The 23,165-nt window shown below is 46.4% G+C and overlaps 1 protein-coding gene across 7 annotated transcripts in view; it reads left to right on the top strand.

The window, feature by feature from the left end:
- LOC147443073 (uncharacterized) overlaps positions 1–23,165 on the top strand; it is a 224,755-nt gene that overhangs the window by 195,326 nt on the left and 6,264 nt on the right. Inside the window, exon 20 of one of the 7 annotated variants that reach the window (XR_015190226.1) lies at positions 777–944. The exons of 5 other annotated variants lie outside the window; for them this stretch is intronic. The gene's annotated coding sequence lies outside the window, so the exon portion shown is untranslated. Of the gene's footprint in view, positions 1–776; positions 945–23,165 lie in introns of those variants that run through there. One more of the 7 variants, XR_015190228.1, reaches the window with a different exon arrangement.

The raw sequence follows: 23,165 nt of genomic DNA, 5'->3' as shown, positions 1-23,165 counted from the left end.
GAGGGATACCAGCAGAGAGCAAGATATGCCGCTTCTGCCACTTAGAGCCAAAGACAGAGCTACATTACATATGTCATTGCATAGTGTACTATGAGATACGGGGCCGTTTCCACTGCTTATTCAGAGAGGGTTTCGGTCCTTTCTCTAACGCCATGAGTTATGAGGATCAAAGATGTCTTGGGCTATATCTACTTGAGTTACACAGATATAGAGACACTTTACTGGGGAGAGATAGAGAGAGACAATCCCAGAGACAGATTACAAATTTCTTTTCACTAGATACGGGACAGCCAGACGAGCAGTCATCATTGCAGAGCTCGGCCCACACTCATTCGACTACTACCGGCACTCTCATCGGCCGAGCACTGGAGCTACGGAGATCTAGACGGTCACGATTGAGGAGAGGGGCTACATAGCATCGACGGAGACTATAGCAGAGGATTCAAGCCATACTCTCTCGATATCCAGAGTGCAAATGAGGATGGATTCTAGTAGTAGTATCTAGTTCTTTTGTACCCAGACATGGTATTAGATTCACCATTTTGTCCTTTTGAAGACGTTATATAACATTTCATTCATTTCTCTCTCTCTCTCTCTCTCTCTCTCTCTCTCTCTCTCTCTCTCTCTCTCTCTCTCTCTCTCTCTCTCTCTCTCTCTCTCTCTCTCTCTCTCTCTCTCTCTCTCTCTCGTGTGAAGGGAAGGGAAGGCAGCGCGTGAAGGGAAGGCAGGAGCGAGTGCGTGAAGGGCAGCGTGAGGGAAGCTCTCTCCGTGAGCAGGTCTCAGGGCAGCAGGGCAACGAGCAGGCCCTCTCTATCCCTCTGCAACAGCGCGTGCAGTGTAAGCAATAACGCGCAGGATCCAGAGTCATTGGACACAGCAGTTCTATTATCCAAGGTTACACAGGCAGCATAGAAGGGAATTGACAACAGCGAGCAGCAGCGCAGGTAGGTCTCTCTCTCTCTCTCTCTCTCTCTCTCTCTCTCTCTCTCTCTCTCTCTCTCTCTCTCTCTCTCTCTCTCTCTCTCTCTCTCTCTGGGTATGCAGTAGAGTGATATGGATCGTTCGGACCCTGAGGGGCATCCTGACACCCCCCCGGTATCCCCTGTGAAGGGAATTAATCTAAACAATGCATTCAGTCTTGACATAAGAATACCATTCAATAAGTATGTACGGAGAAGAGCGAGAGAGGTTGGCCAAACGCCTATCTCAGTCAAGAGATTGTCAAAGGCAGCCCGCACACGAGCTGCACCAGTGGACAAAGATGAGATGTATGCTTATGTGAAGGAGGAAATGGCAAAGGTTGAATCCCGAATACTGGAATGTATGACTGCATTTAAATCGGGGATTAGGGGAGAAATGCACACCCTTGGGATCTCTATGTATGCAAAATGGAAGGAGGAGATGCAAACATATGAAGGAAAATCACAGAAGGAGATGACAGCTCAACTCAAGGCTGAATTGGTCCCTCTTGAGGGAAAGATACACGCTTTCATGGCCAAGGACATGTTTAAATTGTTACAAGAGGGGTTGAAAGCTGAAGGCAAGGCCATGAAAGAGGCATGCAAGCAAGAGGTGTCCACGGCAATGGAAAATGAGATTAAAAAAAGCAAGGAGGCAATTGCAGCGGTGGAAGCAAGTGTGTCAAAAGTGCAAGAGAATGTTGAAAAAAAGGTACACATGGGCTGAAATGGCGAAAGAATGCGGTGGACAAAGAGGTGAAAGAATGCGCTCCTTGGATTGAGGCTGTCAAGAAAAACAAAGGCATGCCCTCTAATCAAACGGAAGTGATGAATGCTACACTTGAGGAGGAAGGCAAGCGCAAAGTTAGGGCCCTCCGCGTTAGAGTGGTGGGATGGGAGGAGGCAAAGACCGCCAAGGAGGATGCCGCGGCTTTATGTAGCAAATTGGGAGTTGAGTCGTCATTAGTGCTGGATGCATGGCGGGTTGGGGATGTGGCAGACAAAAGGGGTCGTATCCTTATGCTGAAATTTGAGGACATGGGGAAAAAGAATGCATTCCTGGCCAAACAATCAGCATTGAAGGGTGAGAAAATCTACCTGGATGAGGATCTTACCCCCGCCCAAGTTGCACACCGTAAGGAATGTATGCCAAAGGTATTGGAAGCCCGAAAACAAGGAAAGTTTGCTGTTTATAGAGATGGACGGGTGATCATTGCCGAGCGGAAGGCTCGTTGAGGGTTAGCCGCCCATGAGACATTGAGATGCACGGTGTGGAATTGTAACGGGTCGCTCAGGTTAGATGCAGGATACTTTGAGGATACATTCAAGGAGGTGGACCTAGCTATCTATACAGAGACTCATCAGTGTGTAGGGAGACGACTACCAGACGTCCGTGGTTATAGATGGGAATCCGTGTTCCGTTCGCAGCCCCGGCGCCTGGAGGTACTCGAGGCTCAGGAGGGGTGGCAGTATTATATAGAGATGCCTTGCATGACAGAGTACATATTGTACATAGAGACCCTGAGGCACGCTACATGTGGATTCGAGTACGCAGGAGATGCAATAGGGACTTTTAAATTGCAGCATGCTATTTTCCACCGGCTCATTCGCGTTATGCTTCTCATGGGGAATCACCATTTTTTGCCGTTATATGAGGATATTGTGAGATTTGCTAGCATGGGGGACATACTTCTGGCAGGGGATTTCAATGCACGCACTCGCACGGAGCAGGCGGCAATGTATGATACTCAGGACGAGATGCTCCGCGAGTTGAACCCATGTGACTTGGATATGCATAGGATGGCACAGGATGCTGGGGATGTGACAGAGTACGGCATGCATTTTCTAGCTTTAGGCAATGCCCATGGGTTTGCTTATCTATAATGGCCTTTCCACGATGGCCCAGATCGGATGCTCTTACATGTTGGAACCCCAAAGGGGGGTCGAGTACGGTAGACTACTTGATGGGATCACATGCACTGATTTCGGACATCAGAGATTTTACTATTTCAGGGCGTCCCCTGGCTTTGGCAGCAGATCATGCATATTTGAGCTTCACATTGATGGGTGGTGGTGATGCTGAGCTGCAGGGAGACCCATCCCCTAGACATCCACATTATCAGTTTACTATGGCGACTACTGACATCTATGGGGCCACAGTGTTGGATAGGCTGTATGTATTGGATCCACATCGCACACTGGATGAGCTCACCCAGGGTATGGCACATGTGTTACATGCATCAGCGGGATTGGCCTTCCCATGTACAGTGGCATCAGCAGCCCCTCCGCATTGCATTGCTCCGTGCAACAGTTGGTATGATGAGTGCCGGGAGACCCGGAAGAGGCTTCAGAGAGAGGAGGCTTGTGTGGCATGTAGCCATAAGCATGCACAGACGATCTTCCACCGTCTTATTCGGCGGAAGAAGAGGGCCTACCTGATACGCCTGGAGGACGAGATATACCAGTTGTTCTTGATTCATGACGGCAAGAGAGCATGGAGGATGTTTCAAGAGAGACAGCCGGGTACCCCCATTACAGCCCTAGAGGCATGGAGAGCGTATGCAGAGGCACTATATGATATCCCAGGACAGCCCCCCATTCCACGGCCAGGGGACATTAGACCGCACATGAGCGACTTATTTACTGTACATATGGTAGCAAAGGCCATCAGCAGATTACAGCATGGGAGAGCCCAAGATCAGGATGGGCTAGTGGGTGAGCACTATATTTATACATGTAGGGAACTAGCCCCCCTTTTGGCACACATGTTTAACAAGGCGGTTTGTGAGGGCTTTCCAGCCAGTTGGACGGCCAATACCATAGTCCCACTTTTCAAAAGTGGGGATCCGATGGTACAGGGCAACTATAGGACCATTATGATTGGGCATTTTCTGGCCAAGATTTATGGGTCTATCGTACAGAGAGAGCTCAGTGTTTGGGCAGAGAGACATGGCCACAGAGCTAGAGGACAGGCTGGTTTTCGGCGAGGGTTCTCCACTTTGGATCACATACTGACTCTTCGGGCATTGATAGAGTAGCGGCGGGCAGAGGGAGACAGGAGGAGACTATAATGTTGCTTTGTGGACTTCCGCAAGGCATTTGATTTTGTCCCGAGATTTCGTTTGATGCAGAGGCTACAGGATATAGGAGTTCCAGAGGCTATCCGATGGGGGATTTATGCATTGTATGAGTCGGTGACTGGGAGGGTGAGGGCCCCAGGTGGACTTTGAGATGCTATTGAAAGTACCATTGGGGTGAAACAGGGATGTCCACTGTCTTCCACTCTCTTTGGGATTTACATCGATGAGCTCTCAGAGTATGTGGATACATATGGTGATGCAGGATCCAGCTTGGCAGGGGTGATGATACCACTTCTTTTGTATGCAGACGATGTGGTATTGATTTCGGACTCTCCAGAGTGGCTACAAAGACAGTTGGATGCTCTCCAGAGATTTTGTGCAGATAGGGACTTGACAGTGAACCTTGGGAAAACCAAGGTTATGGTGTTCAACACCACACAGGCATGGGTCACTCGAGCAGAGCATCAGTTCACATTTAGAGGGGAGATGGTGGAGCAGGTACAGTCTTATGTATACTTAGGAGTGACTTTTACAAGCCCGCGCTTCTCATTGAAGCAAACAGCAGATGCTAGGTTGGACAGGGGCTTTGCAGCTTTGGGGAGGCTTGAGAGGCAGTGTGCTCATGTACAATTTCAGGAGCCGCGCACGAAGCTTTGGTTGTTCGATTCGTTGGTCACCCCGGCGTTGTTGTATGGATCCATGGTGTGGGGTCCTAGCCTCAGTACAGAGGAGTGGAGGCGTATGGAGAGACCACTAGTTATGATGATTGCACAGATGATCCGGTGCAAGGCATCAATACCACGTGCTACTGTCAGAGCTGAGATGGCAACATCCTCCATAGTGACAGAGGCCATTTTTTTTCAAAGTGTGACAGGCCTACATCGCATATGGGAGCTCCCCCCAGAGAGAGATTCGAGATTGGCACTGGATTCCTCCAGACAGTTAGTAGAAGATGGGGTTCATGATTGTTGGTATGCACAGATGCAGACATGGTTTGGGAGACATGGACTATAGATGGATGCACTTCCACCTTTCCAGTATAGCTTGGACTGCCCACCTCCAGCTTACGCGCACTGAGCGCAACCGGGTGATCAGATCATATACTGTGCAGCTGGAGACAGAAAGGACCTGGCAACGACCTCCAGAGCCATTAGGCACGAAGATGGCCCATTACAGGGACCACTTCTTGCATGTTTCGTTGGAGGGTTTTGTGATTCGGCCAGCATACATGGATGTACATCTCTCACACGGGTTGCGCAGTGCCATTGGGCAGATTTGTACCTCCTCCCATCAACTACGCATCGAGATAGGCAGATACATGCAGATGGCCTGGACAGATAGGATATGTCAGCTATGCCACCAAGAGGTGGAATCTGCGGAGCATTACATTTGCCGCTGCACGATCTATTACGAGATCAGGGGGAGATACCATTGCCTTTTCAGAGAGGGCTTTGGACCATTACGTCGGGTGATGGATTATGAGGACTAGAGATGCCTCGGACTCTTTTTACTAGAGCTGAGGAGGCACAGGGACGGACTATTACAAGACAGTTCTCCACCAACAGATCGATAGCGCACTATGCGTGACTTCTTCAGTAGAGAGGGAGAGGACCTTGGGACACAGACTCCGTCTATGGATACAGCCACACCCCCAGGACCACGTCCATCGAGGCCTAGAGGAGTCCGTCTTGATCAGGCCACTGCACAGGGTCATACTCACCGTCCTCGACCACCCGGTCCTCGACCACCCGGTCCTCGACCCAGACCCCGCCATTTGCACCAAATCAAAGCCATCATCGCTCGACATCGGAGACGAGTGCCACCTTTCAGCGGCCTCTATATACTGGATCTACCCATCTGGGATATCCTGGGATAGAGGACAGGGAGATAGAGAGTTGATGGTCAGATTTGGATGGGATCAGTCATGTATTTGTACATATTCTCAATTTAAGCTTAGTTTTAGCTTTGTAGACTCAAACTCAGCCCAGCCTCCCTCTGTTTGCGCGGCACCACAGCAAGAGCATCGACAGGACTTTAATCCCTCTCTCTGTGCAGCAGCGCGCCCATCTTTGAACACATGGCGGATTGCAATGACTGAGGACGTACAGAGCGCGTAGCCTCAGCAGGTCAGGTAGGGTTCTCTCTCTCTCTCTTTCCCTCTCTCTCACAGCAGCCCTGCGCGTTCCTTCCTGAGGGTTCCTTGCAGCCCTGCACACCCAGCTTGAATTTTATAATGGAAAATGATTCTTTGAGCCACACCGTAATGGATCAACGTCAAGGCCATGAATGCTTGATGGATGTTGCACAAACTGTCACACTTGAAGAAGACCCTGCATAGGACACGGAAGCCGCCAATGTCTCACGTGTTTGCAAGCCAAGAGCAAAGGCAACCTTCATGCTCACAAATAAGCGGATGGCGCTGATGGAGAGGGAAATAAAGGAGTGGAAAACAGAGATGGAAGGATGGTGGAAGGAGAAGGCCAACCTCCTTCAGATGGTCTTCAATGAAGGCGCACAGTGGAAGGAGGAGAAAGAGAGCCTTAACGCAGAAATACGTGCACTCAAAAAAGAAGTCTCAGCCCTTAAACAGGAGTTTGCTGATAGAGTAAGCAATGGACTAGAGGAAGGCGAATTTCAACCCTCGGTAATAGATGAAATCAAGGAAATTAAGGAACAAGGATGATCACAGAGGAAGAGAAACTGAGTGTGGCAAAGACATCTTCATGGGCGGAGATGATAACAAGGACACAGAAAAAGGCGGACGAGGCTGAAAAATGGATTGAGGTCGCCAAGAAAGGGAAAGGTCAAGAAACTCCTTGTACACCGACGATTATCAACATGACTCTCGAAGAGGAACAAAGAAGGTGGATGCGAGCATTGCATGTGAGAGTGACCGGTCTCAAGGACATAAACAATGTGGAGAAAGAGGTCACAAGCCTTCCATCCATGATGGGGATGGAGAAGCCTTTGCACACAAAGGCATGGAGGGTAGGTAAGAAAAGTGATGGCACGGGAGAGTCTTCAAAGGGGAGAGCTCTCATACTTCTCTTCCCCTCGTTGGAAGGGAAGAAGGAATTCTTGAGGAAGAGGCCTACTCTCAAAAAGACAGGTATTTTCCTCGGTGATGACCTAACTCTCTCACAGCTCGCACATATGAGAGAGGTAATGCCAGAGATTATAGCGGCAAGGGAGAAGGGAAAGATAGCCTTCTATAGAGATGGACGGGTGGTGATTTTAGAGCGGCGTACTGCATGACGGTGCGAGACATATGGGACCACACTGAAGATGGCTACCTGGAATTGTAATGGGTCTATGAGATTGGACGTGGGTGCATTTGAGGAGAGTTCCAAAGACAAGGATATTGTGTTCTTCTCAGAGACTCATCAGGCCCCTGGACAAGTAATGCCACATGTATACAGATGGGAAACAGCTCACAGGACAAATGCGAGATCTAAGCATGGGAGTAGAGGCTCAGGAGGAGTAGCAGTGCTATTCAGAGAGGAACTACAACCATTACTGCATATTGTACGAAGAGATGATCATGCTAGATATATGTGGGTGAGACTGAGAGCTGACACAGGTCGATTCCTATATATTGCCATATGTTACTTTCCTCCCAGTACATCAATGTATGCCGTATCCAGAGGGCAATCGCCTTTCTCTATCCTAGATGATGACATTTGGGAGTTCTCTAGGGATGGTGATATCATTCTCCTAGGGGACTTCAATGCCCGAACGGGCAACTCGTAGACAGTCTTCTACGACACTTCAGATGAGATGCTTAGAGAGCTGGATGTGGGTGAGTTGGGACTTGACAGATGCTCAGATGACAGAGAGCAAACGGAGTATGGGAGATACCTCATGGAAATGACGACTACACATGGATTAGCCATACTTAATGGCTTACAGCGATTTCCTGGAGCAGCCGGTTTCACATGCTTTCCACATAGACATGGGGCCAGTACAGTGGATTATGTTATGACACAACCGAGCTTTGTCCCCTGCATTCAAGACTTCACAGTGGGAGCCAGGCCAGTGGGCATAGCAATAGATCATGCTCTCTTGACACTATCTGTTAAATTTCAGTATAGTACAACCCAGACATCAGGAGGCAGGTCACACACCCACTATACATTTACACCATAGACTGATTTCGTTTATTCAGAGGAGATTGGGACCGTCTATTGGAAGGCACAGCTGGCACAAATGGTACATGCCTCTCAGTGGAGGAGTGCACCACTCTACTGACTGAGACACTGCATGGGGCTACATCAGTGGCATACCCACACACTCAGCCGGGCAAGAGACGACATTCTGGGAGCATGCCCCAGAATAGTTGGTATGATGAGGAGTGCAGAGAGATGAGAGCCCAGCTTCAAAGGGATCTTCTTTTAGGAGTCATCACTTACAAACAGTCTCGGATTGCTTTCCGACGCCTTATGCGACGGAAGAAGCGAGCTTACCTAGCTCAGATGGAGCAAGACTTGTATCAAATGTTCTTTAGTAGGGACTCAGGAGAGGCATGGAGACTCTTCCATGAACACTCCCCTCTCCCAATGATTACTTCACCTGAGGTGTGGGGCCAATATGCGACATCATTATATACGGTTCCTGGACAGGAACCCCTTCCAGACCCTACCAAGCCTTGCCCAGCTACGAGCACTTTCTTTACACCTGAGATGGTACAAAGGGCCATCGAGGGGATGAAGACCGGGAAGGCATATGATCATGACGGTCTAGTAGCGGAGCACTTTATACATGCCAGGGATATGCTGATGGAGGTTCTCGCAGTGTTGTTCAATCGTGCCATGTGTGAGGGATTACTTGAGACTTGGAGGTTGTCTAATATTGTGCCCATCTTCAAGGCTGGTGACCCTACAGAGCCCGGGAACTACGGCACTATTATGGTTGGACACACATTGGCACGGTTGTATGCATCTATCCTGGAGCAACACTTGAGTAATTGGGCAGAGGGCGAGGGTGTACGAGCGAAGGGTCAAGCCAGCTTCAGGAGGGGTTTCTCCACTCTTGATCATATTCTAACACTCAGGGCCATCATTGAGGAGGGCAGAGCAAATGGGAGACGGATCTATTGTAGCTTTGTGGATTTTCGTAAAGCATTTGACATGGTACCAAAAGCTGCTCCCCCTATGGTGATTGAGGCACTTACTAGATCAGTCTCTTTTGTGCACAGTCTGTGGGATACTACCAGAGACAGATATGCCAGGGTGGCTCTAGAGTCCTCCATACATTAGCTCTTAATGGGGATACATCATGCTGGTATGCACAGATGGCATCATGGTTTCAGACACATGGTTTCACCATGGATAGGTTCCCTCCTTTTCAATACTCTCTACAGGCACCCTTGAGGTCTTTGACGCGGGTAGAGATTAATAGACTCATTCATCAGGATCTGATTCAACTAGACACAAGGAGGACATGGATAGAGCCGATACTGGAGTTGGGCACAAAGACGGCTTTCTATAGAGAGCATTTTCTCCACCTCACAAGGGATGGGTTTGTGATTCGACCTAGCTATATGGACAGGCATCTTTCTCATGGTGTCCGATGTGCCATTGGCCAGATACGCACGTCCTCACATCAGCTCGAGATTGAGACTGGCAGATTCAGAGGGACACCAGCAGATAGCAAGATATGCCGCTTATGCCATCTAGAGCCAGAGACAGAGATACATTACATATGTCATTACACAGTGTACTATGAGATACGAGGCCGTTTTCATTGTCTATTCAGAGAAGGTTTCGGGCCACTATCTAGGGTCATGAGTTATGAGGATCAGAGATGTCTTGGGCTATATCTACTTGAGCTACACAGGCATAGAGAAACTTTACTGAGGAGAGCTGAAGAGAGACAACCCCAGAGACAGATCACAGATTTCTTTACACTAGATACTGAACACCCTGAAGAACAGACAGAGGAGCAACCAACAGTGGAGAGGTCTACCCGCACTACTGGCATTCTCATAGACCGTGCATTGGAGCTAGGGAGATCTAGACGACCCCGATGGAGAAGAGGAGCTACACAGTTTCGAAGGAGGCTACAACAAAGGATTCGAGCCATACTTTTTCATTGTCTAGAGTGCAGATGAAGATGGATCTCTATGCAGATAGATCTCTACTTCCCTCCCAAATTGTCTACACATTGTATAGCTCAGTTCACACGTTTCACGCCTTTCGCCTTTCACACCTATCCGCTTAGTTTAGGATTTCGCAGTATTTATATCTTGTTATCCCTAGTTTAGTTTAATTTAATTTCTTTTGTTTTGTTAATCTGACTTGATATCAGATACACCGCATTGTAACTTCCTGGTCTCATAGGTCACTTTGGCCTTTTGAAGACTTTAATATAACATTTCATTTCTCTCTCTCTCTCTCTCTCTCTCTCTCTCTCTCTCTCTCTCTCTCTCTCTCTCTCTCTCTCTCTCTCTCATGGTATCAGATTCACTATTTTGTAACAGATTGGTTTGATAGGTCATTTTGGCCTATTAAGACGTTAATATAACATTTCATTTCATTTCTCTCTCTCTCCCCAAATTGGGCTGAAAATTAAAGTTTGCTGTTTTCCAGCGCCTAGCTAGTAGCACCAATTGGTTATAGTGGTATCAAAGCCGAGCTATTTTCTCTAATAAGGGTAATCCGATCTAGATTAGAGAGAAATTTTCAGCACCTAGAGAACTCATAGGACCTTAATAACCATCAAGAGGAGTATGAAGAAGTTGAGGAAGAGGTCGAGGTTGAAGTCGGTGTTAAAAAAGATTGAGAGGCAGGCTGAACTTGACAACAGATTGGATCACTTTGTTCTATTTTCCAAGGATCCCAGATATATTAAGCACATGGGGGAGAAGGCCATCCAGACAATCTTCAAACAATGGAAGGATATGGCTTTGAACCCTCTAGTCACAACCGCCGTCAAAAAGGCAGAGGCCCCAAAAGAATCTGAATATCTGGGGGGTCAGCAACACATAGGAGGAAACACCAACTTCCTCAGATTCTTGGGGGTAGTACCCACCTTCACTTGGATGGTGGGTCAAGGAAATCCATGGATGCCATTTGGGGGTTATGGAGCATTTGGGACTAATGTGCCAAGGAACAATGGAGGATTGTTCGGTACAGTGCCAGGCATGCAAGGCAACTACACTAGTTCAACCTTTGGAAGAAAGCTAGGATAGATAGAGGGGGTATGGTACCATCTTTTGGCTCTACCTTTGGAGGAGCAAGGAATACTCTACGACAACCCACTCCCTATAATCAGCTTGCACAATGGGGTGTCCAGAAAGATTACAAGGAAGGTGGACAAAGTGTCAAGTTTGATGTCATAGAGTGACCCAACTAGAAAGAACTGGCCGCGAGGACAAGGGGTTAAAGAACCCGGAAGAACTGAACCCCGAAAGTGTGGCTGAGGGGGTTAGGGTTTTTAATAAACCTAACCCTATGTAGCGCGGATAGTATGTCGTGCTCTCTACAGTGGGTGCTCCTCAGTGCAATGTGTGTGACAATCTCACTTGAAACAGACTGAAAACAAAGGAACAATAGATAACAATTGAGCTCACAGAGACACAACAGTAGACCAAACCATATGACTCGACTATCTCAAAGAACCGATACAGACTCTGGCATGGCAGCACACTCAGCTCCAGCCCAGGACTCACAGGTACAATGGGGGTATCGAGGCTCAGATGTGCAGGGATGGTGAAGACATGCTATGTGTATAGACTCGCTCCTCTCGAGGACGACACTGGACCATATATCTAGAAGATAATCTCTATGACCCAACAACTAGTACTCATGTCCCACCATAAAGAGCCACCAACGGTTCATAATGTCGGCCATCTAAGTCTATCTCCAGACTGAGTGGTGATGGTGACCTGGCCACGATGTCCACTAGAACCATCATAGTATCCCTGCCACGTGTGTCGTTGCTCAGCCCAGAGAGTCCGTCCAGTGTGAACCAGACCAGACCAACTGTACTAATTGTGTACACTGTAGCAAGTGAGTAGGGGGCGAGGGCAGGGAGGGGGTGGGTAGGTGCGAGTAGGGGGTGGGTAGGGGCGAGGGGGTGTGAGGGGGAGTGTAGGGTGTAGGGGATAGGGAGTAGATGGGGGCAAGAGGGTGTGAGGGGGTGGCCGGAAATAATTTGTGTTCCATTGCAGATGAATTCCATGGTCCACTGACTGAGGAGGAGATGCTACAGAGTGCGGCAGTTGATGGAGAGCATGAGGAGGTACCATGAGCAAGACAACTATCATGAGCAAGGAATTCATCCAGCAGGACAGGCTCTGTGAAGGGAGTTCGCTAGACACAGAGGAGAGCTTTGTTCTGGTCGGAGAAGTAGACACCACTAAGGCTGATGTATGAAGGGGAGTGAACTCTTGTAGAGGTGATTTCTTCCCGCTTCTATGATTCTTTATAGGCTCACCAAATTCAAAGGCTTCCACCAAGGGCTCATCAGGAGTAGCTTCTGTGACCTTCGACCTTAGCTGGCTCAGGTGGCTCATTAGGTTTAGTTACTATGGAAACATTGGAAGAGGGTGTACCTTCAGGCAAAGAGTGAATCGAAACTCCAAAACAGGGCATAGATTTCGTAGCATCCAACCACTCCAACAGATCCTCATCTGACCCGTCAGGTGGAGTAGGCTGTTCCAATTCAAGGCTGGTTTCTAGTGACAAAGAACTATGTTGCACGACGGGATCCATACCTCCTAGGCGAATTGGTTGCATCGGGAAGCCAGGAGTATGTATCCACATGGCATCGTTTCCCCAATCATGAAGTGCTTTAGTGTGTCGCAGCCATGGTCTTCCGATGAGCAAGGGAAATCCGCCCTCCACCTGTGGAAGACGAATCACAACAAAATCCAAACTAAAAGTGAAATCTTGTACCTGCAGAGGCACCTTTTCCACTATGCCCCCAGGGTATACTGTCCTCTGGTCGGCCAATGTTACCGTGAAGGGGGCCATCATAGTGAACTCAGGCATCATATTGATGCCAGATCCACCGTCCACAATTACTCCTGAAAATTTCTACCCCAAGTCAGACACTATCAGGCGAGGGCTTCTATAATCAATGAGGAGAGCAGCGGGATTGGATATACTGTCCTCTGGTCGGCCAATGTTACCGTGAAGGGGGCCATCATAGTGAACTCAGGCATCATATTGATGCCAGATCCACCGTCCACAATTACTCCTGAAAATTTCTACCCCAAGACAGACACTATCAGGCGAGGGCTTCTATAATCAATGAGGAGAGCAGCGGGATTGGATATCATATAGGACTCTGATGGTCGCACTGGAACGTGCCCACCACTAGGACTTGCTCCGGGGTAAAGTGATTGAATAACAAGGGTATCGCTTCTAAAACTCGCATCTAGTTGCAGCATGTCATAGAGCGACACTTGTTGAAAAGTGTTCTTCAGTATTGTCTCTGCTGTAAGGGTCTCTTTTTCTACCTGTTGTTTCTTTGGTACCTTGATCTTCTGTAGATCGGAAACTGCTTCCAAGAAAGCTTCATCAAGATCGGAGAGCAAAGATTTGGATTCTTGCTTGCCACTGGGTGATGGCTTGTCAGCAGCTGAAGGCAGGGTATCCACTGTTGGGAGAATGTGTGGGGAGTTGAACGTGTTGGAATACTAAGACCAAGGGAAGCTCTCTGGGCCCGAGTGAGGACACCCGATGGCTCCTCTACCAACTACAGCTTATTTTGAGGGGTAACCACGTGGGTAGAAGGGGGCGGCTGAGGAACAGTGCTAACTGCTATCAAATTGAGCTTGAAAAAGGCAAACTCATTCTGGATTTGACTTGGGTTTGAAGCCGTGGATGTACGAATTTTAGGGTAATCCTTACTATAGTGATCCTTCATTTCAGGGCAATGACGGCATCTCCTGCTGAGACTTGAGCTCTTCTAGCTCTAGAAGAGCTCGTTGTAACTTTAGGGCTTTCAATTCCCTGCGTAAAGAAGTTAAAGGATCAGAAGGACTTTCCAAAAACTCTGAAGGGGTCTCTACCTGAGGAGAGTTGGTCAACAGCTTCCTAGCTCCCTCTATCCTGGTAGCAGCCGTGACAAACTCCTCTAGAGTGGCGTCGGGTCGGAGACTCTCTCGGAGTTTTTGCTAAGAAGTTTTGGGAAGAGCCTTCTCCACCCACTTCTTAACCATAAATTCACCGGGTTGCTGGGGAAGCTTGGCAACCAGAGACTTGGTTTTAGTCATGAGTTCTGCAAAAGTCTCCTCTGGCTGGAGCACCATGTTGGCTAACTCATCCAACACCTTTTCCTGGTAGTCACTTGGCTTGAATGCTGCACAGAACTGTTGTCTTAAAGCTGCCCAAGTTGCAAAATGGTTCCCTGCAAACTAACTGTACCATTTATCTGCTAAGCCATCTAAGGTAGATGGAAAGAGTACCAAATAAGCATCTTCCTTGTTAAGACCACGACCTCTACAGAGAGATACAAACCTCCTTGCATGGTCGTCTGCATCTTCTGAGGAGAGTCCCTTGAAGGTAGAAAACTTGATGTTACCTTGGCCAACACACTAGTCAACACCTCCATGGCCTCTTTCTCAAAGCTCTCTGAGGGAAGTCCTTTTGTAAGTAGATCAGCTCTCTAAGGGAAGTCTCTGAGGGAGTTAAAGCATCTGATGGACATGCACTGAGTGACTGGATTATAGACTCAGGGGCATCACTTCATGTGTCTCCAAACACGCAGTGGTTTACCTCTTATGTGACCACTAAAGATCATGTTCGGCTAGGCAATGGGCAGACATGTGAGATCTTAGGTGTTGGAGATGTTCAATTGAAGTTTCAGAATGGCTCTTCTTTCACGCTGAAGAATGTGAGACATGTTCCCGCAATTACAAAGAGCTTGATCAGCACAAGTTTACTTGATGATGTTGGCTACGTCACCACTTTTGGACAGAACATGTGGAAGATATCCAAGGGTTCTATGACAGTAGCACATGGAGTAAAGTCTGGAGGACTTTACATGATTTATGTATCAAATGTCTCTAAAAATGTAATCAATGTAACCGAGCAGTCGAACGTTTCTTTGTGGCATAGCCGGTTAGGACATATGTCCAAGAAGGGAATGGAAATCTTGTCTCGTTCTGGTTATTTGCCTGGCTTTTCATTTAATGATTTTGAATTCTGTGAACATTGTCTGTATGGTAAGCAAACACAGCAGCCACATAAGCATAGAAGCAGTAGAAGAGATACACAGTTGGCACTTGTTCATAGTGATTTGTGTGGACCTATGCCTAATCTATCTCTAGGGGGAGATTCTTCCTTTATGACATTTATAGATGATTACTCGAGGAAAGTATGGGTTTACTTTCTCAAGCACAAGGATGAAGCGTTTAGTGTTTTCAAAACGTTTGTGACACTTGTGGAGAATCAGAGTGGCAAGAAGCTTAAATGCTTACGCACTGACAATGGTGGAGAGTATGTTTCAAAGGCCTTTCAGGACTTTTGTGAGTCAAAAGGTATAAAACGTGAACTTACTGCTCCTTACAATCCTCCTCAAAATGGTGTTGCTGAGAGGATGAATAGGACCATACAAGAGAAGGTCAGAAGTATGTTGTCTAATGCACAGCTGCCAAATGGGTTCTGGGCTGAAGCTGTATCAACAGCTATTCATCTTATAAATAGATCTCCTAGCAAGGTTTTGCAGAAGGATTCAGTGGCAGAGATGGTATGGTCAGGCAAGGTGCCCTCATACAAGCATCTCAGAGTCTTTGGCTGTGAGGCATATACTCACGTTCCAAAGGAATTTAGGAACAAACTTGAGCCAAAGAGTAGAAAGTGCATCTTTCTAGGCTATGGTAATTCTGGTGAGATGGGGTACAGACTTTGGGATCCCGAATCCAGAAAGGTTATCCGCAGCAATGATGTTCACTTTAATGAAGCCAAATATCATTCTAAACCAGAGAGGGTTGAGGAGATTAGAAGAGTTGTCTTCCAAGAAGATGGACCTGCACGTGCAAGACAAAATGTCAGGGCTCAAGAGGAGCAAGGACAAGATAGAGTGGAACCACAGGTTGTGGTTGAGCCTGAGCCACCTATTTTGCGTAAATCTGGATGCATCACGCGACCTCTTGATCGGTTTGTTCCATCTATGAACTATGTCATGTTGACTGATTGCAATGAGCCTTCATGTTACAAGGAAGCAATGCAAATGAAGGACTCCGGGAATTGGCAATTGGCCATGCAGTCAGAGATGATAGCTCTGCATAAAACCAAACATGGAAGCTAGTTAAATTACCACGGGGCAAAAAGGCTCTACCTTGTAAATGGGTTTACAGGTATAAGATCACCGCTCATGATAGTCAGCCAAAGTACAAAGCAAGGCTTGTTGCCAAGGGCTTTAAGCAAGAACAAGGCATTGACTTTGATGAAGTCTTCTCTCCAGTGGTCAAGATGACTACATTGAGATGCTTTCTTGCATTGGTTGCTATATTAGATTTGGTGTTGCACCAAATGGATGTCAAGACAGCGTTCTTGCATGGTGATTTAGATGTGGAAATTTACATGCAGCAGCCAGAAGGGTTTGTTGAGAAAGGCAAGGAAGATTTGGTATGCCAATTGTTGAAGAGTCTTTATGGCTCACCGAGGGCATGGTACCATAAGTTCCACAAGTTTATGCTTTCTCAAGGCTACAAATGTAGTGAGTTCGATCACTGTCTATATACAAAGAAGGCTAACGATGGCAGTTGGCTGATCCTTATTTTGTATGTGGATGACATGTTGATTGCTGGCAAGCACTTGGAAGAAATTTCAGCTTTGAAGTCAAAGATAGCAAAATCGTTTGACATGAAAGACATGGGTGAGGCAAGTCATATACTTGGTATGCGCATTGAGAGAGACAGATCAAAGAAGTTGATCTGGTTATCTCAAACAGAGTATATTGACAATGTTTTGCAACGTTTCAATATGGAGAAGGGAAAGGCATTGAGTGTTCCATCGCCACCATATGTGAAACTTAGCAAACAAGATTGTCTTGTGTCTGAGGAAGAACAGGCTGAAATGGATAAGATTCCATATGCGTCTGCAGTGGGTAGTTTGATGTATGCAATGATTGCTACTCGCCCAGACATTGCATTTGCAGTGGGAGTAGTAAGTCGATACATGTCAAACCCAGGCAAGAAACATTGGGAGGCAGTGAAAGGAATATTGAGATACCTGAAAGCTACAAAGAGTATGCGTATATGCTATGGGAGTCAGGAGCTAAGTGTAAAGGGTTTTATAGACTCAGATTATGCAGGTGACTTAGACAACCGAAGGTCTACGTCAGGGTATGTCTTTACATTGGCTGGTGGAGCAGTATCATGGCGTTCTAGATTACAAGATTGTGTTACTCAGTCTACTACAGAGGCTGAATATGTTGCAGCATCAGAGGCATGCAAAGAATCAATTTGGCTTAATCGACTAGTAACAGATTTGGGAATCAAAGAAGAGGTGCCTGTGTTATATTGTGATAGTCAGAGTGCTATACAATTGGCTCGCAATCGAGTTTATCACTCAAAGACAAAGCATGTGGATGTGAAGTATCATTTCATCAGGGAAATGCTCAAGGATAAGCAAATTCAGCTTGTCAAAGTTCACACCACAGAAAATCCTGCTGATCTACTTACAAAAGGACTTCCCTCAGAGAGCTTTGGCCAACACACTAGTCAACACCTCCATGGCCTCTCGCGTCGCACTTCCGCTTGTACTCCCTCAAAAACTAGTGGATTTTCGGGATTATTTGGGCCGAAAGTCTACGTTCAAGGTGGTAAGCAAATCCAAAACGCGTGTTCGTTTCAAGGATGACCCAGATTTTTCTTCGTCTTCAGAGTGTTCCGATAGTTCGTCGTCCTCTAGTTCCAATGAGGATGAGAAAAAGTGGAAGAAGCGGAGGAAAAGTAAGAAAGCTGTTTTTTGAAAAATTCTAGGAGGCACAAGGAGCCATCTAGCAGTTCAAAGCAGAAGACCTCAACCTCTGCTGACAATTCAGTCAGTGAGAAAAAGAACAAGAAGTCCAAGGAGTTCAAGGATGGGGATCAAGTAGTCAAGTTTGACATGTTTTCACGCTACCAGACTATACGAAGACACCAATCGAGCCCTTGAATTCATACAGTTGTTTGACGTCACCTTCTCAGGAGGTCGTTTTTCGGAATGCTCCAAAGTGCGAAGGGCGACATCTTACTTAAAAGGAAATGCACAGACATGGTGGTCTACTCTATTGTTGCTCAGAGAAGCACCTAAGAAGTGCGTAAAATTCAAGAGAGTTTTCACTTTTGCCTGGATAACGGAAGAATATGAAGAAGATGTCATCACAGCTTGGCATCCTCTGAGAATGACTAAAAAAGACACATTGGATAACTATTGCCAGAGGTTTTGAGATATCTATTTGTTAGTGTCCTCGTTTCAATGGATCAATTTGAAAGATCAAATTCAACGGTTTTGTTGTGGTTTGCCAAAAGAGATTCAACGGTATTGTTTGCAACATAAGTGTGACTCAATTCAGAGACTTATGGGACATGCTTTGGTATGCATGCCGGCTTATTGACATATCCTACATACAAGTTAGTGTCAAGGAGGTAGGAGTCTTCCAAGGAAAAGAAAGAACCAAAGGAACCGGATGAAAGTTCATCAAAGAATTCCGAAGAAGTAAGGGAATCAGTTGATAGTGCATTCGATGGCTCCAACGAAGCAAGGGAATCTACTGATGGTTCATTAGAGAATTTCAATGATTCAGATTGAGGTATTGGACAGGGGAGACAAGTGAGGCTACCAACAAGTCACAAGGCACAAGAAAAAAACAGAAAGGTCAGCTAGGTCCACTGGATAATTTGGTCAAGGGCACTTTTTGGCTCTCGATGCGAAGTGGATGGGGGAGGAGAACATCGCAAATTCTCTTCAATTTTGAGTTGTACCTTGAAGCTTTTGGATTACTAGCAATGTCTACAAATGAATCAGCAAGTTGAATCTGGTGCAGTGCGGACTGCACAATAGGGGAGCCACTCCACTTCTTTGTCACAGATTGCCTAGATTGAATAAAGTCACTAATTTCTCCTTGAGATTTTAGGGGTACTATTAGGCTGACAGTATTTTGCGGAACGACTTTATGAAAACATGTACATTGAATTGGAAATTTCCTTCATTGAACTGATAACATGTGCTCTTTCATGTGTGTATTGTTAGAGACATGTAGAGGAAGATAAAATATATGAAGCATTTTGTCAGATGGATGATTTGAACTTACTGCATCTAGATATCTGTTAGAGATCAGTGAGATCTGGATGTGATGGCTAGGTGAATGAGAACTGAATGTGATTATAGTGCATCAAGATTTCTATCGACATGAGATGGTTGGATACTGTTGGGAGTGCACCAAGAGTTTCGGAAGGATGAGATAGTTGCACAATGATCTAGGTGCATCAAGAATTCTGGATGGAATGAGATGGCTAGAATGAATGATTGAAACACAATGTTCAGTGTGAACTAAGTGTGATTTTGTGAACTGCATGCTATGTGAATGTATTGTCTTGTGGGGATGGTAATGGACATGGCTTGCTTGAAATGTGAAAAGAAAGGATATGAATGTGACATTAACAAGATTTAATAGATCAAGACATCCGTGAAAAGATCAACGCAATCTGAATGTGATTGCTAAATTCGTGATTTGTATTTGAGACCCTCAACAAAAATGTGATTTATCAATGACTGATGTCTTCGTAGAAGTGTTGAATTTATGGAATTCTAGTGCATGGGTACATAGAGTCAGTGTCTATTGAAGAAAGCTTCTGTCTTCTGAGTGTTTTGCAGGCGTAATCAAGGACGATTACAATTCTTTCAAGAGGGGGTATGTCACAAAGTGATGACGTGGAGTACCCAACTGGAAAGAATTGGCGGCGAGGACAAGGGGTTACAGAACCCAAAAGAACTGAACCCAGAAAGTGTGGCAGAGGGGCCTAAAATGGAAGGGGGTTAGTGCTTTCAACAAACCTAACCCGACCAACTTATGGAGCACCGGCCAAGGAGCCTAAAACCTTAAAAATCAAAAGCTTGAGGGCTGATTTTGGTAAATCGTGTTCGATGCCATGTGACACTGCTGTACAGATTTCCGCCTTTTGTGTTGGCCGCTTTAGCAGATCCTCGGCGCCAACTTTTGGGTGTACAGATGCTTTTGGATTCTAGTGCTTTTAGAACATAAGCTTTTGGGGCTCTACTTTTGGGCATCCCTTGTACGTTTATAACTGCTCGGAGGGCCACTTTTTCAGAGAGCATGTGAGTGTAGTCTCGAAGAGAGTTGGTCCCTTGGGAGTTGTACTTTGCGAAGAGCAATAATAAAGAAATACCGAAAGAGGCACGAGTCTTTGGGGTAAGTGCATCTAGGCTCGGAACTGCGCCGTGCCGTGTCGACTCTCTTCTCTCTCATGTCTCATGGTTTGCGGTGTGCCATTGGTCAGATACGCACATCCTCACATCAGTTGGAGATTGAGACTGGTAGATTCAGAGGGATACCAGCAAACAGCAGGATATGCCACCTAGAGCCAGAGACAGAGCTACATTACATGTCATTGCAAAGTGTACTATGAAATACGGGACCGTTTCCACTGCTTATTCATAGAGGGTTTCGGTCCTTTCTCTAGGGTCATGAGTTATGAGGATCAGAGATGTCTTGGGCTATATCTACTTGAGTTACACAGATATAGAGACACTTTACTGGGGAGAGATAGAGAGAGACAGTCCTGGAGACAGATTACAGATTTCTTTTCACTAGATATGGGACAGCCAGAGGAGCAGCCATCACTGAAGATCTCGGCCCACACTCATTCGACCACTACAGGCACTCTCATCGATCGAGCACTGGAGCTACGGAGATCGACACGGCCATGATTGAAGAGGGGCTACACAGCATCGACGGAGACTACAGCAAAGGATTTGAGCCATACTCTCTCGACATCCAGAGTGCAGATGAGGATGGATTCTAGTAGTATCTTTGTTCTAGTTCTTTCTTTTGTACCCAAACATGGTATTAGATTCACTATTTTGTAACAGATTGGTCTCATAGGTCATTTTGGCCTTCTGAAGACGTTAATATAGCATTTCATGTCATTTCATTTCTCTCTCTCTCTTCAACTTCAGTGATTTTGCAGTTTTTGTTCGTGTGTTGCTATTGATTTCTCGCTTGGAGTGTCCAAGGCTGTAACATTTGACACCTTTGATGGTCCCAAGGATGAACAAAAGACCTAGTATTCATACAACCTAGTACATGGGGTGGCTGTTCAATGTAGAGGGGAAGAGCACTAGATAAGCATATTTGCTATTGAGACGATGACCCTGGAATAAAGAAACAAACCGTCTCACCTGATCATCTACATCTTCAGTTGAGGGCCCTTTGAAGATTTGAAACTTCCCTTTCTAGAATGTTGGTCAAGTCGTCGTCCAATCTTGCTGGTTCGAAGGGAAAAGGGGAGACTGAGGTGGAGTGGAGGGGCAAGGTGGTAAAGGTGGTGAAGGTGAGGTTTTGGGTTGGAGTGAAATAAAGAATCTGGGGAGTAATGGAGGTGGACTTCGAGCGCTTTTGCAAAGGCAAGGCCCAGCTAAGGTATAAAAAGGTTGCCGCCTTCTATGGTATAGCTTCAGCAGAGGAAAGGACTCACTTAGGTGTCTCTAGACTCCCTTGTCTAGATCATACATGAGCATAGCGCAACCTGCTCAACTGGCCACCTAGCACAGCTCAGCTTGGGAAGCTTGTAGGCCTTGATTAGCCTACACTTACAATGTTCAACTTGAAAGAGAAGACCCCTGCTTGGACTATGCCCACCTGACAGACCAGCACGTAGTCAACCCACCTGACTTGTCTGCTCAGACTTACTAGACCAAGAAGTAATTGACCCCCAAGACTAGCCTGTGGACTAGTCTACCTACTAGACCAGCAGCTAGTGGACCAACTGTCACAACTTAGCTAGATGGACCTTGAAAGACTAATCTAAGTAAGACTAGGTCCCACCGGGTGTGCCAAAGAGGAGAGGACATATAGTAGCAGAGAAATGTGTACAAGGTGCTCAGTGCTTGATGTGGGTGAACTCAGAGGAGTATGCACATGTCTCGTGCAGATAACAACAGAGTTGAAGTGGAAACAGACACTAGATAATAGAACGCACATCAAGACAAAAGCACAGTAGACACAATGGGCTGCAAAACCGAAGATCAATTCGCTGCAGTGGACCAAGTACAAAGAAACTCAACTCCAAACGACGTACGACAACTTGAATACAAAGGGGGTGTCAATGGTCGATAGTGCATGGTAAATGTGCAGAGAGTGCACTGACTTCATGGCCACTAGAACTAGACTCATGACTAGAATCAATTAAAGGTTCCTCCTAAGATGACAGGTATGGAGATAAATATCCCAATACGATATAAGGGAAGTCTCGGGTGGTATGGATGTGTGGCGAATGGAGAGCCACACATGTCAAGAGTACTCCTGCCCGAAAGAAAAGTCCAGCTAGGAAAATCCATCCACTAAGGGCTCATCATCCCCAATCTAGCTCTATTGCGTGGTCCACCTCTCAGGTCCTGGTCGGCTTGGTCCACTAAGTCCAGCACAACTCGTGGTCCACCAAGTGAAAGTGTCTGTCTTGCAGCCATCCTTGTAAACTGGCCACAGGGTCGCAAGGTATCTCACTCCTCCCTCCAGTCTTTCCTGAAAAAACCCACTACTGGTATACCCCTCCCTATTTTGGAAAGGCACAAACACCATCCTGAATAACAAGGTAGGTCCATGCATACGATACGTACAATAAAGTGCGATACAATACGCAGTATGGTACGCTCTCCTAAAAAGAGTACGTAAAGTACAACTAGATCTTTCTACGTTAAGTAACATTGGTAATATAGAGCTGAAAGGACAAAAGGAAATATAAGCTTTATTCCTAGCCACAATCCTCAATCCAAACCAAACATGTTTTTCCTTCAGCAAACACCATATCATCGCTGAATCGTGTACATTCAATCATGAATAAGAGTGTGCATCACAATGCGTGAGTGCGGGGAAATGAGTATGGGGGTGTTTTATCTTGTTCTGGTGTTCTTTTATCTCTCCTTCAACATTAAGGTCGATATGAGCCCTT

The sequence above is a fragment of the Adiantum capillus-veneris genome, chromosome 14, assembly GCF_014529385.1.
Source record: "Adiantum capillus-veneris isolate H3 chromosome 14, ASM1452938v2, whole genome shotgun sequence".
Lineage (NCBI taxonomy): Eukaryota > Viridiplantae > Streptophyta > Polypodiopsida > Polypodiales > Pteridaceae > Adiantum > Adiantum capillus-veneris.
The sequence above is the reverse complement of the archived record's forward strand: the minus strand, read 5'-3'. Positions and strand labels throughout refer to the sequence as shown.